General features: G+C 40.1%; 1 protein-coding gene across 1 annotated transcript in view; it reads left to right on the top strand.

Annotated features, from left to right (window-relative positions):
* Positions 1-16,034, top strand: part of WASL (WASP like actin nucleation promoting factor) — a 52,757-nt gene that overhangs the window by 11,821 nt on the left and 24,902 nt on the right. The window lies entirely within an intron of this gene.

The raw sequence follows: 16,034 nt of genomic DNA, 5'->3' as shown, positions 1-16,034 counted from the left end.
CCCCCCCCTTCCCCTCAGTGTCGTGTGATCTCCTCTTCCCCCTCGAGCCATATTTTTTTCCAATGTCTGCTTTTATAAGTCAGCACTGGCAGGGACTGGACCCCTGGTGATGCTTGGTGCTGTACAAGCAGTTTTCCTGCAGGAGATAGCCTTTGCTTTGGAGCAGAAGGGAGATAACAATCCATGTGGATTTAGAAGCTGAGTGCTTTTAGTCTTGATTTCAGGATGGTGACTTGCTTGCCAATTCTGGCTGCGATAATTGCTCTAGTAATGAAATGACTCAGTACCGATATCCGTATCGCTGTAAATAACTTCTCCAAGGTCGCCACATACAGACAATATCACTATGATGCAAGTCTGAATTAGTAAAGGGCATTACGTAGTTGGTTTATTCCAAATAAACAAACCAGCCATAAATAAGGATGCCTGCCATGCATCATCAAGGCTGTTTTTTCACTTTGCGTGCTTGGGTGCTTCGTTGAAGTCCAACATGGTGTCCTGGTTTGTCAGAGTAACTTAGTCCTGAAATGTGGTTACTAACAAGTCACTTCTTTGATTCTGGGATTCTTCAGAGGACTGTAGTGTTTGTGGCAGAACTGAAGCTTTTATGTGAGGATTGGCAGATTTAGAGACCTTAGTTCCACATCAGCTAATATAAAACTCTGTAAAAGTTCTGTATCATACTGCACATCACATGGTGGACGGCAGAGGCCTTCTTCTGAAGGATGCATTTTTGAGTAATAAATTTTCTACAGGACACTTTTATCAGTGAAGTTGGCTAGCCTTTCAATTTATTCTGTACATCTACTTCATCTTCTGTAAGTAGTCCATGTGCCCAAGAGTGGATTCTGGACTACCAAGAAATGAAATTTATTTTCTTTTCTGCACAGGCTTGCTCAAGGTCTAGCTGTGGAACTGGCACACCCCCATCACCATCTTCCTGTAGTAAGATTATCAGTGTTTGTACCACAGTGTTGAAGTTTCTGGCAATTTAATTCCTAGATCTTTTGAGGACTTGGTTATAGAGACTTTAACCTGATGTTCATATAATTCCCCGTGCTGGACGTCTAGCATTGCTATTACGGAGGTCTCAGTCCTGTGATTATTTCTTCCAGGAGACTGGAAGAGATACCCTATTTCTATACTCATATAAAGTCTTTTGAGTAGGGTGTAATTTTTCTTGAACTCTATCTTAACCGAGTAATCAGCTTGTTTTCTCTAAACTACATACTCCTGGGACTGATATTATCTTTTATATATTCAACATCAAGAGCTGTCTGTTTCTATGCTAAGACTGAAGCTGTTCAGGTGCTCAGAGCGATTGGTGTAGTTAGTTGATCACAAAAGAAGGAAATATCCATACAAAAACTGGAAACCCAGTGTGTGCTTTGACAAGGGATACCTTCTTTCAGTCATTGGGGTTTACCTTGCATCAGTGCCTTTATGGAGGAATATCTCATTTCCAAAGGTGTTACACACCTGAAAAAAATAATTAGTATGCCATATAATAACAACTTTTTTTTTTCTGTGTGTATAGGTTACAGCCAGTATTAGTGAACATTTTCATTCTGTTAGTGGGGTTTAACAACATACCTGCTGTCTTTATACTGTCATAAAAGCACTGTAGCTTATCATAGCATAAGTGGAGGCTTTCGGAAAAGTGACAAACACTTGACCTGACAGTAAGGCTGTTGCCAGTTTTCCCAAGCAGCAGGAACCGATGACGCTGAGCATGTTCAGCCTCACTGTCTGCTCCAGAACAGACTCGGAGACTTGCAGAAAAGTACTTCAGAAACTGAAGCATGTAATGCTTCAAATCTGATGCTTGATTAGGTTAATGATACTGGCTGATTGGACTGCCAGTGCAATACAGATTGATTGTTTCCAGTATTTCATTTTCACTGGGATCAAAAGCAAAGCTATTGTCAGATCTCTATCATGAAAGTTATTATTTTGGCTCAACTTGCTGTATTTCTTTAATTCTGACAAACTCACCAAAAAGAGTGAAGGTCAGTTTCAGACCTCATGTTTCTTCTAAATGTTCTTTGAAACAAATATTCTCTGTCCTAAAATTTTTTTGAAATATCTTGAACTACTGTGTTCCTGTTAATTTTATTGGCGTGACTTTGTGGATTTTAAATTCTTGTATTGATCTAATAAATATTGATTTTCTTTATTGTAACCTTTGTTTCTCACACAAGATTTAATGCCACTTCAGTACTGTTGTAATAGAGTGAAGCAATTTTTATATTATCTGTAAATTCAGGCTGGTATATACTTTTAACTTTTCATGTAGCATATTTTTTATTGCTGCTGAGCAATGTTCACAAGTTATGAACAGGAACACAGCAATATTAGAGAGCTAATTTCCTTCTTTTTTTTTTTGTTTTTTTTTTTTTTGTGGGGAAGCATCAATTTGGATGGGTTTTGACCCGTCCAAACATATGAATACTTAAGAATAAAAGATTGAGAATAATATCACTACCTCCATTCCTCAATTCTGTCTATGGTTGCTCATTAGAACTGCTGTGTAGAGTTGTGCTACCAGCTCTGCAATAAAGGAAAAAATGAGTATTGTGGGATTTTTTTTTTAAACTGGAAGCTGGTATCTGGACACGGACACCAGAGTGTTGAGTGCAGAGGAAAAAATATATCTTGCTGCTGCCACCCTCTTTCTACAACGTTTTTGTTGTATAAATAAATACTTTAACTGTAAATGAATAGATTCTTTACAGGTTTTGCTGTTCTGGTTGTGCGCAGCAGAGCAGGCACCCTTGTGATAAGTAACATTCTGGCACCTTAGGGAGTTACAGAGGAAGAATGTTGGCTTCAGGGAAGGAGCTTTTCCATTCAGCAGTCCTCTGTGCATTTATTTTAGGTAGTGGATAGTAAGTTCAGAAAGAAAATTGTCAACTCCGTTGTTAATACCTGAGTTTCAAAACTGTTCTTCATCTGAACTTTTTTTTTGAAGTCATAGCTTGGCAGAGGTCAGTTGTATCCCTTTCATTTTTCACCTTGAAAATTGAGTATTGCAAACTCAGCAATTCGCTTCCTTAAGCTTTTTTTTTGTTTTTATCAAAAACTATACTTGCATATTACCTTTGTAATAGATAATCCAAGGGGAAATTGTAACAGAAACAGAGATTGTACGGGGGAGCTTGAGTAGAAACTGAGGGTTTGTAATATCTGGCCTGAGAATTTAAACACCATCTTGAGCTACAGAGCCCGTGCTACAGGATATTGCTGAGGGCAAGCTCTTAATGCAGTGTCTAAGACGCATAAGTAGTAATGCCAAAAGCTAAACTAAACTCTCTATAGCATTTTTTATTATGTCACCTTAATCCTTCATAAAAGAACCTAGATGTATGGGGTGATGATTGCCCTTATTGAAGGCTGTGTTGGAGCCAGCATGGAGTCCCTAGATTTCAAAACTGCTTTTGTCAGGTGATTATCTCATTCCTCTGCTATTGCCAACATCAGATGTACTTTTTTGATGTGTGATCTCATGATTTTCTCAGTCTTTATGTACTAACACTTTGGGGGTTTTTGTTGTTCAGGGGTCAGGGTTATCATGGAAGAGACTCCTGAGAAATGCCAGGTAGGTGGGAAATTACTTTTGTTTCATAAAAAGAATTTTACTCTTGCCATTAAGTTTGGAGGCATGTGCTCTTTATTCTTCCATCTTAAGAATCAAATGTTAAATATGCTGTATGAAAAGTGTGATGATGACTTACAAAAACATTAGTAAGTTTGTTACAAAGAATTTACAGCTGTATTTACCTAAATTGGAAATAGGTGACTTACCTTAAGCATAAGATTTGCATAGAATTGGCCACATAAGACCACCATTCTGTGACACTGCTTCTAAGCTAATAAAGTTTGTTTGCACACAAGTGAATCTAAGTGGCTTTTGCCCTTCACAGTGCATTGGTAAATGCAGTGCTTTGGACCTACAAAGAAGGAGCCCGTACAGGCAGTGACAGTTGTAACTGTTAGCTGTAATAAATGTCTCTTTACTCAAAGGGCATCCCTCATGGTAAAATAATATCTCCATTTCCTTTTCTAAAACAGTGACCAGGCTATCAAGTATTAATTAATTGGAGAATACGAGGTTGGAAGGGACCTCAAGGATCATCTGGTCCAACCTTTCTTGGCAAAAGCACAGTCTAGACAAGAAGGCCCAGCACGCTGTTCAGCTGAGTCTTAAAAGTGTCCAGTGTTAGGGAATCCACCACTTCCCTGGGGAGATTATCCCAATGGCTGATTGTTCTTATTGTGAAAATTTTTCCTCTTGTGTGCCCAGGAGTAACTTGTACTCGTTACCCCTTGTCTTTTCCATGTGACTGCTTGTAAAAAGGCTGTCTCAGTCTTCTCTGTAGCCACCCTTTAAATACTGGAACATGGTGATACCACACCTGGCGGATACCTCCCCACTCTGTTTGGGGAGAAAACTAGCACTAGTCATGTGGAAGTTAAGCTGTCTTAACCTTTGCTATTAGCAGAGAAGATAACGTAGACACACACAACTCTCCAAAATAATGGATTTCTGTCTGTAGCAGCATAATACTTTTTTTTTTTTTTCTCTATTGGTAGTTCTCAAGGCACTTTACAGAGGTAGAGGTCTGTATCACCATATTCATAGATTCCTAGATTGGTCCAGGCCGGAAGGGACCTCCAAAGGTCATCTAGTCCGACCTCCCCGCAGTCAGCAGGGACACCCCCAACTAGACCAGGTTGCCCAGGGCCTTGTCGAGCTTCACCTTGAATATCTCAAGGGAAGGGGCCTCAGCCACCTCCCTGGGCAACCTGTTCCAGTGTTCCACCACCCTCATGGTAAAGAACTTTTTCCTAATATCCAATCTAAATCTCCCCTTCTCCAACTTAAAACCATTGCCCCTCGTCCTGTCACTGCAGGCCTTTGTAAACAGACCCTCCCCAGCCTTCCTGTAGGCCCCCCTCAGGTACTGGAAGGCCGCTATGAGGTCTCCCCGGAGCCTCCTTTTCTCCAGGCTGAACAACCCCAGCTCCCTCAGTCTGTCCTCATAGGAGAGGTGCTCCAACCCCCTGATCATTTTAGTGGCCCTCCTCTGGACCCGCTCCATCAGGTCCATGTCCTTTCTATATTGAGGGCTCCAGACCTGCACACAGTACTCCAGGGGAGGTCTCACCAGAGCAGAGTAAAGTGGCAGAATCACCTCTCTGGATCTGCTGGCAACACTTCTTTTGATGCAGCCCAGGATGTGATTGGCCTTTTGGGCTGCGAGAGCACATTGCCTGCTCATGTCCAGCTTCTCGTCCATCAGCACCCCCAAGTCCCTTTCCTCAGGGCTGCTTTCTAATACCTCACCCCCCAGTCTGTATTGATAGCGAGGATTGTTTCTTCCCACGTGCAGGACCCTGCACTTGCTTTTGTTGAACCTCATGAGGTTCGTCTGGGCCCACCTCTCCAGCCTGTCCAGGTCCCTCTGAATGACATCCCGTCCCTTTGGTGTATTGACAACACCACACAGCTTGGTGTCATCTGCAAATTTGCTGATGGTGCTCTCAATCCCTCTATGTTGTTGATAAAAATGTTGAAGAGTACCGGTCCCAGCACGGACCCTTGAGGGACACCACTTGTCACTGCTCTCCATCTGGACTTCAAGCCATTGAGTACCACCCTCTGGGTGCGACCATCCAGCCAATTCCTTATCCACTGAACAGTGCACCCATCAAATCCGTATCCCTCCAATTTGGCAAGCAGGATGTTGTGAGGGACCGTGTCAAAAGCCTTACAGAAGTCCAGATAGGTCACATCCATAGGTCGTCCCTTATCTACTGACCTAGTCACTCTATCATAGAAGGCCACTGGGTTAGTCAGGCAGGACCTGCCCCTAGTAAAGCCATGCTGGCTATCTTGAATCACCTCCGTGTCCTCCATGTGCCCAAGCATGGCATCTAGAAGGATCTGTTCCATGATCTTCCCAGGCACAGAGGTGAGGCTGACAGGTGGGTAGTTCCCAGGGTCCTCCTTTCTACCCTTTTTAAAAATGGGTGTGATGTTTCCTCTCTTCCAGTCTGCAGGGACTTAATTACATATTACAAAATTATAGATGAGGAAACTGAGGCACGGGCAAGAAATAAATGCAAACATCATGCAACAGGCTATTGCCAGAACTAAATGAAAAATAGTAGTCTCCCACACATTCAGCTGATGCTTTCACTATGAGGTCCATCTTCTACTCTGAAAGAACTTTCAACATTGTATCCCTGGAATGAGCTTTGAATACAGTCAGGGATCACATAAGTACTACATCTTCATGCTATTTTTTCCCCATAGTATATCCACTTTTTAAGACTTACAGCTTGGAATAACTTTTTTCATAGCAGATTCAGTTGTTGGTATACCAAAAAAAAAATAATCTTAGGTACAATTATGAGTTTCTTTATATCTGACAAATTATCTTAACTGTTCTGTTCAAAGCTGAACTGCTGGAGGAGGAATTAAAACGTGTTGTGGCACAGTAAAAGTTGGGGGGGGTTTGCGTCTCTAAGTAACTTTATGTAAGTGGATTGAGTCTGCTTTACGGGACAGGACACAAGTTGTGTACACAATTGCGAGACCAGTTGCTGGCTATTATTCAAAGAGGTTTTACTTTTAATAGCCTTTTCTCAAATTTTTTAATATTTTGAAGGGGGTTCTTTGTTTTGTGTTGGCATGAAGTTAATGTGTTCTTATAAAAGAGGGGTTTTTTTCCTTTAAAACTATGTAAGCTGTTTTATTTCAGTGTTCTCAAAGTATCTGAAGTCAAAATTCTGTATTATTTTCTGTCTTCAAGTGTAAAGATCATAAGAAAATTTCACCTAAACCTTACCTCTGCAAAGCAAATACTTGTATTTTTTATTTTTATTTTTTTAAATTTGGACCTGGAAGTACCAGTAGCATTTTCAATGGCTCATTAATGGGTATTCAAGAGCTGGGATAATCAAAGAATTCCTGAGGCTTATGTTTCACAGACTTTCTGTAATCAATTTAACTGTTGTTCTGAAGACTTTTACTTGTGAACATGATGATACATGTAGTGTTAAGTGAGTCTGTAAAGAGCTAGAGTAGATGTATGTCTTTAAAAGGAACCCAAACAACCCTGGTTTGGTTTTTATGGATAGTGAGGGTCTGAATTCTAATATATTTTCTCAAATCGCTTTCAGATGTTCAAAGTGTGTATAAGGATCTGCTTATAAGAACTAGTATGTAGCATCTGGAAGAATGCTGTGTAGAAAATGGAGTTGGTTGGTGAAGGCTGAAGAAAGAGGACCTTAGTGCATGAAGGCAATGGGTTGCTGGTAGAAGAGAAAAGAATGTTGAGTCAAAGCAGCTGGTTTCCCTTACAGCTGAATAGGCAGTGGAACAGGACAAAAGAGATTCGAGCTCAAGTTTTATCCCACGGGTTGCTTGAAACTCATAATTCTTGCCTTGAATCTGTATGGCTTGAAACAACAATCTGCGATTTCTGTGCATGACCGTGAAACATAGTTTTCAGAACCAATTAATCTACGTATCTGTACAGTGCTCTGTTTGCGTAAGGATCATCCTAGTCTTGGGAGTCTTGGTTAATTTAAAAAGTCTCAAAATGGAAAGGTAGACTTTAACTTTTCATCTAAAAACTCCCTGAGCTTTGAAAAGGAAGAATCTTATATGACTTAATTTTGAGTGTCTTGGGAACTTGTGGGGGGAGAGTGGGAACTGCAAGACAAAGTGTCTTTCTTCTGTAGTGAGAATTTTTGCTCCGTTGCAGTAGGACAGTGGAAAATTTGTGGCCGGCCTGTGTGCAGCACACTTTCGTTTGTTCTGAAAAGTTTCTTCATGTATAACCTTACCAACAGAACCCAAATAACTGTGTTCTGTCATGTGTCTGCTGCTTTCTGGCCAGCCAAGCTGTCAGCAGCTTTAAGCAGTGAGACGGAGCTGAGTAAGCTACTAATGATGCTGTGCCGGTCAACAGGAAGTGACAGCATTCAGCATGCTCGTCACTGAAAACCCCAGGTTGGGGATGTCATCTGGGAAATGATCTGCTAAGCTGAGAGAGACCGGCTGGCAATATTATAGTCTGGAGCGTGCTTGTGGTTATGGTTATGTCATATCTCTGGAAGGCTGAAACTTCGCCTGTGTTGTCTGAACTGGGGATGTAGGATTTAAATATATCTTTATTCTGTGTCTGATAAAAACACGTCTCTCTTAACTAATCATGTGCTGTTTGGTTTGGTTTTATATGCTATGCTGTTTACCCACATCTTAATTGTTGGTCTTGTGCGATCCACAGTTGAGCAACAAGTGTTTGAAAAGGAGTGGGCCAGCTCTAGCTGAACTGGGGCATTCTGGGAGGTACTGGAAATGTTAATGAACTTGCATCTGAAGACACTCAGAAAAAATGTGAGCTGGTTGTAAGTGCCTGACCGAGGATTAGGAGTGAAGGATCACTGTGCTAGACAACTGCAGACTTAAGTCTGGACAAGCACTTTTATAGTTTGGATGTTAAACAAGTGGTCCCTTATTTCGTCCCTTTTTTGTTGTAACATCACTTAGTGACTACTGCTGCCTTCTTCACATCAGTAAAAGATCTTCAGTGAGGATATTGCAGCTGACTTGTGTGCTGATCAGAACAAAGCAGGGAATCTGTTCTTGAGCATTAACATTTTTTAAAAGAAATAGTTTTGGTCTCTTGATCTCTTAAATGTTTTGGGCTGTGTGTTGTGTAGGACTGTCTTTAACTGAAATAAAGATATTTCTGTTTCAGAAACGATAAGAAATACACAAAGTGGCTTTTTGCTATTTCAGAAAAACTTCCTCTCTTCCTTCTCCCTTCAAATAAGGAAAAGGTAACATCTGCAGTGGCTTTATTTTTAACATAGCCTAACTAGGTGGAAAAAACACCACTTTCTTAGCATCTATGCATAGTGCATTATCAGTGGGCAGTCACAGGAAATCAAAAAAATGAAAAGCAATATTTGAGCTTAAAATTGGACACTGTTGGTGATTATAGCATTTTCACAAGCAGTAGAACTACTGAGGCCTCAGTGTCTTCAGTTGAGTCATTTTTCAGCTTGCACCAAATAAAAGCTTTTCTCATGTGATTGGGTATTTACAAAAGGCTCTCTAATGTCAGTTCTGTCAAATAATGTGAAATCTTGCTTTAGTTTTCCTGTCTGTGGAGCAATCAGTCTGTCTTCTGAAAATAATGTCCTGTAAATGGCATTAAAATCAGAAGATTGTTTCCAGCTGCCTAACTTGTTGAAATCTGCCAGCAAACTTCTGAAGTTTCTGTATTTATTCTTTCTATGGGAAACTAGTTTAAAATCCTGTCTGCAGCATCTGAAAGTAATGTTTTTTTGCAATACACAATTGTCTTTAGAGATAAGATTATTAGTAATTCAAGTATATCTTTAACAGCTATAATAGCTTTAAAGTTAGAAGTAGATACAGTTTACCCAAATTGAAAATAAAGAAGTATCCAAATCCCAAGTGAACGAACACTGTCACATATTGGACTCATTTGTGAAGATTCTGGAGGCAACCTGGTGCAAAGACATAAATTATAAGCCAGTGTGAGAGTTGCAAAATCTAGCTTATAAAAACTGTTTTTATAGTAAAAATATTGTAGAGTCCTTGAAAAGTGTTTTTATCTACAGAAATGTGCGTGTGTGTACTGTCAAGACAGTATCATCACACAGATTTTTTTTTTTATACAAGATGCAGTAAGCATAAATAGCCTGTTCCACTGTATTTGAGGGGAAAAAAGCTAAAAAGACAGGTATCTATTGTACTTATTTTTCTGTTGTTTGGGGCCATGATCCTTGCAGTCCTTCAGATGAAGATGTCAGGAAGAAGCAAAAGCTGTCTGCCTTTAGTGTCACTAGTCTTTTCTCTCTCCTTGTGCTTTTTCTTCCTATATCCATTCTTTCCCATCTAAAACTGCGAATGTTATTACAAGTTGACACTTGTGAACACTTATTGAGACCTTTAAAATTTGGTGAAGGTGTTGATTTGTGTTCGTATTTCTTGCTGTTTGGCCTGAATTGCTCCTAAACTATTGTACTAGACACCTGTGCTCCAGAGGGTTGGATTACTATCCAGGGCTAGTATATATTGTAGTATTCTGAACCTGATTAAACTCAAGTTTTCTAAGTTTCTGTGAAAGTGTTAGGAAATATCTTTGTCTTCTCTAGAAAATGCCTCTGCTACTACTGTGGAAATTGTTAGGGAAGCATAGTTGTGTGTTGTTTATGTGGCCTAATTAGTTGGGGATCATCTGAATTAGTGGCAGGCTTATTCAGTTCATTTAAAAACACAGAGGAGATTGCAGTGCGTGCCTTCCGTAGGATTGTGTGGTGATGAGAACATTCACCCTGGAAATGGGTTATCAGCCTTTCCTAGTGGGAAGGGAACACACTGTTCCCACATGGCAGGAGACATCCTCAATGCCAAGAAAATAGCTATATTTTCGCTTGAAATGGGACCACAGTGCAGAAGGGAAATCAAACTGCCAGGAGTGAGCAGAGCTTGGTTGTGTAGGCCACCGAAGGCCTTCCCATGAGAAGGTGAGGACGTTCCATGGCCTGGTCCCTGCAGCAGGTTTTGTTTATGTTTCTGCATTAAGAGTGATGAGATAAAATGCATAGCTGCGCTGAGCACTGCAGAAATGTTTTTGGAAGCTCCATATATCTATGACACAAAAAATAAGGTAATTGAAGAAACCCATGAAGGTATTATCACTGTCTAACTCCAGTTTTGTTTGCTTTGAATAACATGAATTTATTCAAGTGTTGATATTTAAATGTGTGATTGCCTAAACATAAGCTTTTTTGGGGGATAAACTAAGATTTCAAGCAATATTTTTGCTTGATTGGTCAATGCTACATTTTGGATTTTTTTTCTGCAGGATGCTTGCAATCTAGAGAAAGAAATGTCAGCTACTGGGTTCTGTCTAATTGCCTAATTTTCTGTGGACTAGCCTTGATTTCTTATAGTTAGCTACCCGGCATTCTGGCTTCCGCTTCTTGTCTTTCTCACTCATGAGTCTTGATGAGTTTCCGTATCTCCTTCCATGACTCAGATAATGCTAGGCTGTTAGAGACTGCCTGCCTTGATACGGAAGCTTCCTGTCCTTGCTGTGGTCAAGATTAGAGTTACAACTCCCTAAGCATTTTCCACAGTGAAGTGGTACTTGACGTTGGCACATGTCTGTTCCTGAACCCTGCTGTCTGAGGAAGACTATTACTTCCCACTGTTTCAATGTCAACGAAGAGCTTTATTCTTGAGCAGCCACCCAAACTGCAGGCTGCCTTCCTGCTCTTGTATCAAAGAAGAAATAAGTGACCCAGGAGCAACCAGCATCACCTGGGCTGACTTCAGTGTGTTGGCTTAGCCATAATAAGGATTGCCACCATAGATGGTCTTAAAAAAACGCCTGCCACAGGTACCTTATCACCAGCTGTAGTGTTGATCAGGACAACTTTTCCAGGTACCTACTTTAAGGAAAAGATAAAAGAAATACTGGTTTCTGTTCTTACAGGGTTTGGATTGCACACAACTATTCACCATAGCTTTTTCCCTTAGAAATCTTAAAGTATCTAATTGCATTCATTGTGACTTTCAGGCTGAAAGTCTCCAGGCTGACTTCGTGAAGAAGCCGCAGGCATTGTATCAGCATGTTGGTTTTTTTTTTTTTTCCAAGAGGTCACTGCTTGGAAACAACTGCTACTACTTATATTCTTACATTACAGGGCGAGGTGTTCCCCCCCCACCACCCACCTTTATTGGAAAAACTGTGACTCTTAAAATTGGAGTAAGATTGAAAATCACTGCTGGTGTATCTTCAGTAGTATCCTCAACATGTAACAATACTGAACCATTAGAAGAATACATTAAACTTAGTTGCATTTTTACAAGCACTGAAATGGGAGTGATTAAGCACTGAACAGGTTCCCCAGAGGTGATTTGCAGCCTTTGAACTTAACTGGACAGGACCTTGAGCAACTTGAACTCTAGGCCTTTAATTACCCTTGCTGTGAGCAGGAGGTTGGACTGGAAGACTTACAGAGGTCACATCCAACCAAAGTTATTTTATGAGTCTTTGATCTTTGCACCACAAACAGTTGTCAGATGTACATGAACACCACAAAAACTATCCTGATGGGTCGTGAACTGCTTTCTGTTCTGGTGTACGCTGAGGTGGCTGGACATCCCCTTACAGCCTTGATCTTGCTGCTGCTCTTTGTGGCTTTTGGCCCACTATGTTTTCATGTCAGTTGTCTTCTGTAATTTCTTAGATTTTTACAATCCATGTCAACCATAAGCAATCTAGTGCAATGGCGCTTTGTTGCAATGAGATGTGCCACTGTGTTGGCTTGCTTTACTGGTTTTGAGAAACACTGAGTTACAGCAAGTCATTAACTTGACAGGCTACTGCAGCAAATGCTCACACCAGAAGCTGATCAAAGTACACAGCTATCTGCTGCCCAGTTGGAAACTATCCGTGGCTGCTGTGATCACATTCTACAAATGTGCAGTGACTACTTGTGGCTACCTTCTGTGGGCAGAAGGTATTTTCATGAGCCTTTTGTTGACACCATGGATCCTGCAGGATGTATGTCCAAGGATGAGACTAGCTCTGCCACTGAAGCAGCCAGTGAACAGCTTACAACACCAGGCTTATTGCTTCATAGCTCATCAGTGTGACAAGTCCCTGGAATCAATGGCACGTCCTCCAGCTGGAGGTTGACTGTGGAAAAAATAAAGGGAACTGAGGGGGGTTGATTCTCATCTCTATGGCCCATCAGTAGTTGGTGGGCTACCTTATTTCTTTCCCCTATGCACCTTTTCCAAATATATAGGTATATAAGAAGGACAAAGTCCTCACCAAAATTGTTCAGCAAAGCAGTGGTGCCAACCTCAAAATCCTCCTCCTGAAAATGCAGTAATAACTTTAAGCATTAAGTAACAAATCAACTTACCATATCAGAGAAAATACACTAATTACATTGAGTATCTAGTGGTAGTTCTGTTCAATTCTGTTTGTGAAATCAGTGATGTGACCTCATGTGAAGAAATATGTACGTATAATTGTAAAGAACCTATACTTTTAAATGCAACATTCTCTTCAAGAATTCTGTGAGAAACTGAGCTGGATATATTCATTGGCATCAAAATAGACAAAATGAGTGCTTATTCAGAAAACGTAGTAGAATACGCAAATCACGATATTTGTGTAAATGTTCTCAGATGCTGCAATTCGGCAATTAAAGTAGAATTTATTTTTTTTTAAACTGATTTTATATTGCTAATATTCATAATTAATGGCAGTAAATGAATCTTATGATTCATATATTATCACAAGTTTTAAATTTTGCTGATAAGTTTGTACGTTTCCAAAGGCTGTGGATGATTAAATATTTTTGCCACTGGTCTTCCAGAAGCGGAATAGCAACACTGCGGCAACGCTGCTCTGGACGATGAAAATGAACAGTGGCTGAAGTAAAAGGAATTGGATTTATTATCCTTGTCTCCCCCAGAAATACACCTTGTGTTTTTTCCTGTATTGTCCCTCTAACAAAAAATTATAGTGGAGTAACAGTGGAATTTTTAATTATATGTTTTAACATGCAAAAACCTCATTGCAGTCTGTCAACACTAGGAATTTACACAACGCTAATGAGTAAGTTAAAATGTAATTGGACTCGAAGATTGGTAGGCCTCAAAACAACACCTACTTTAGACTCAGTGAAATTGTTCTCTAATGTGTAAATTAAGCTCTACTTACAGGGCATCCAAGTATACATTAAATCTATTATGATTATAAAGAATGAGGACACACTCTTTTTTGTGTAATATTCTTCTGTCTACTCATGGGGTAGGTGCTGGTTCAAGGTTTTATCATCGAGTTACGACAGCTACTGGTTTACCCAGATAATCCAGTTGGTGCTTTTGCTGCTAGATACGATAGGAAGCGACACATAGGGAGCTCTTTCTTGTCACAGATCCCTGTCTTCTATGCCTTGAATTTAAGTCGCTTAACTCCTGCCAAGACCCCCGGTTTCTGTGGGTGGTCCTGTTGGGGGAAGGTTAGTGGAGCTGGACTTGTTTTGGAGGGTTGAGGCTTCTTGCACGGACAGTGGGACAGTTGCTGTGGTTGATTGTGATGCCTTCATTTCAAGTGTAGAATGTCCCTCTGTGCTTATTTTTGTTGTCGTATGTCTACAAGATTATCGGTTTAACAAAGAGATGATATTGGAGAAATGAGAGAAAAGGCTGTTGGCAGAAGTTTTGAACAAAGCCTGGCCAGTTGTGCTGAAAATTAAGTATTTGCCTGTTGCAACATGAGAGGAAAAATGGCATCTCCTATACCTACAGCTTTATGTCAGCTAGCTGTTCCGTTGTGGTAGAATGGCTAATTCAGTGGTCCCTTTTTACTCATCCAGTTATGATTCAATTATTCGTATTACTCTGTAGGTTATAGGGAGAGAAGTTTTACTCTACACTTAGTTGTAGAGCATTTGAGGCAACCACAAAGCTTTCTTTTCATCAGTCAGTCTTGCTTTCACTTTTTCTGTAGGTTACCAGAAAGATTAGTAGTCAGTCTGACATTTTTGGAAGAGGTGGTTACACAGGGGAACAAAACTATATCTTGACTTGTGAAAGTTACATCACATTTCTTGGGCAAAGGTTACAAAGCTTCCCCACGGAGTAGCTGTCAGTCTGGCTATATTACTTCAACACTATTTTAACAAAATTGGAAGTTTTTTTGATTAAAAAAAAAAAAAAATCCCATGAAACTTTCGTTATTTTTTTTATTTTTGTAAACCAGTTGAAGAATGTGACATGGGTGATACTGATATTTAGTAGATAATCTTATAATACAGCAAGATACACGTGCATTTTAGATGTCAACTGTTTTGCAAGTAGTCAGTGTTGATGAAAGCAAAGTAATGGTTGTGAAGCAGGTGGGAAAACCTGGTAAGGAGCCCATTACTCAGAATAGATATGGTCCCTCCAGAAGGGCCTTGGAACTGTAACAGATCTATGAAAGCATCTGCTTAATGTTCCGTAGTGAAAAAGGAAATAAAACTCTTTGACTTACAGAGAAAGAAATAGAGAACAAAACAGAAAACAGCATTACTGTGACCCTATGTTCAAAAGTATGGATTCATACAGCATAAGTCTCGTATCTAATCCAAGAAGGAATGTAGTAGGACTAGGTAAGGTCCACGTGAGTGACAAGGCTAATTTAAGTGTAGAATGATTTTATTTTTTTTTTAATTGGTACAAGAATGACTTAAAACTAGTATCACTTCCTAAACAGTAGAGAACACAGAGTGAAGAAGTGTGAAAAATATCTATAAAAGCATATGCAGCATGGAGAGACAACTAGGAAATCATTAACACCATCTCCTAGTGTAAGAACAAGGAGGGATGGTCAACTGATACTCCTAGCAGGTGGCAAACTTTTAGATACAAGTAGCTAGGTAATCAGCACAGTGCTTAAGTGAACTGAGAAATACAATCCTGCCCAGTGTTGTGATGCCCAGAAGTTCACATGGGTCTGAAGACCAATTAGCTAAATTCACAACCGAAAAATCCAACACATGCTGTAGAACACGTATGGTCGCTCAGGGGAGCTTTGAGCTCCGTCCTGCCAGTTTCTGGGGGTAAACTCCCTTAGTATAATGGTGTACTCTTGTATTCTTACCTAGGCTTCTGGTGCTGTTGGAGAGCAGATCGTGGGCTCGATAGCTTCTGGTCTGTCCCATTACAGAGCCTTTAAGCTTTACGTCCTTATGACTTGGCTACTAAGTAAATATTGTTTAAAGGCTCCATTTTTCCTCATTAGACTCTTAAGGTAGGACACATATATACTAGAAAATATGCTGAGGAACATTCCTAATGACTGAAGCAATCTAGTGTGGAGCAATCTTCATCTCTTATTAAAAATCTCTCAATTTGAAAACAGGATGATTTCAAGTTGCCAGCTGGGAAGGAGCCTTGCTCATGTGAATTCTCA

Source organism: Numenius arquata, chromosome 2, assembly GCF_964106895.1.
Source record: "Numenius arquata chromosome 2, bNumArq3.hap1.1, whole genome shotgun sequence".
Classification (NCBI taxonomy): Eukaryota; Metazoa; Chordata; class Aves; order Charadriiformes; family Scolopacidae; genus Numenius; species Numenius arquata.
Note: the sequence above shows the minus strand (reverse complement) of the source record. Positions and strands in the feature narration are given on the sequence as shown.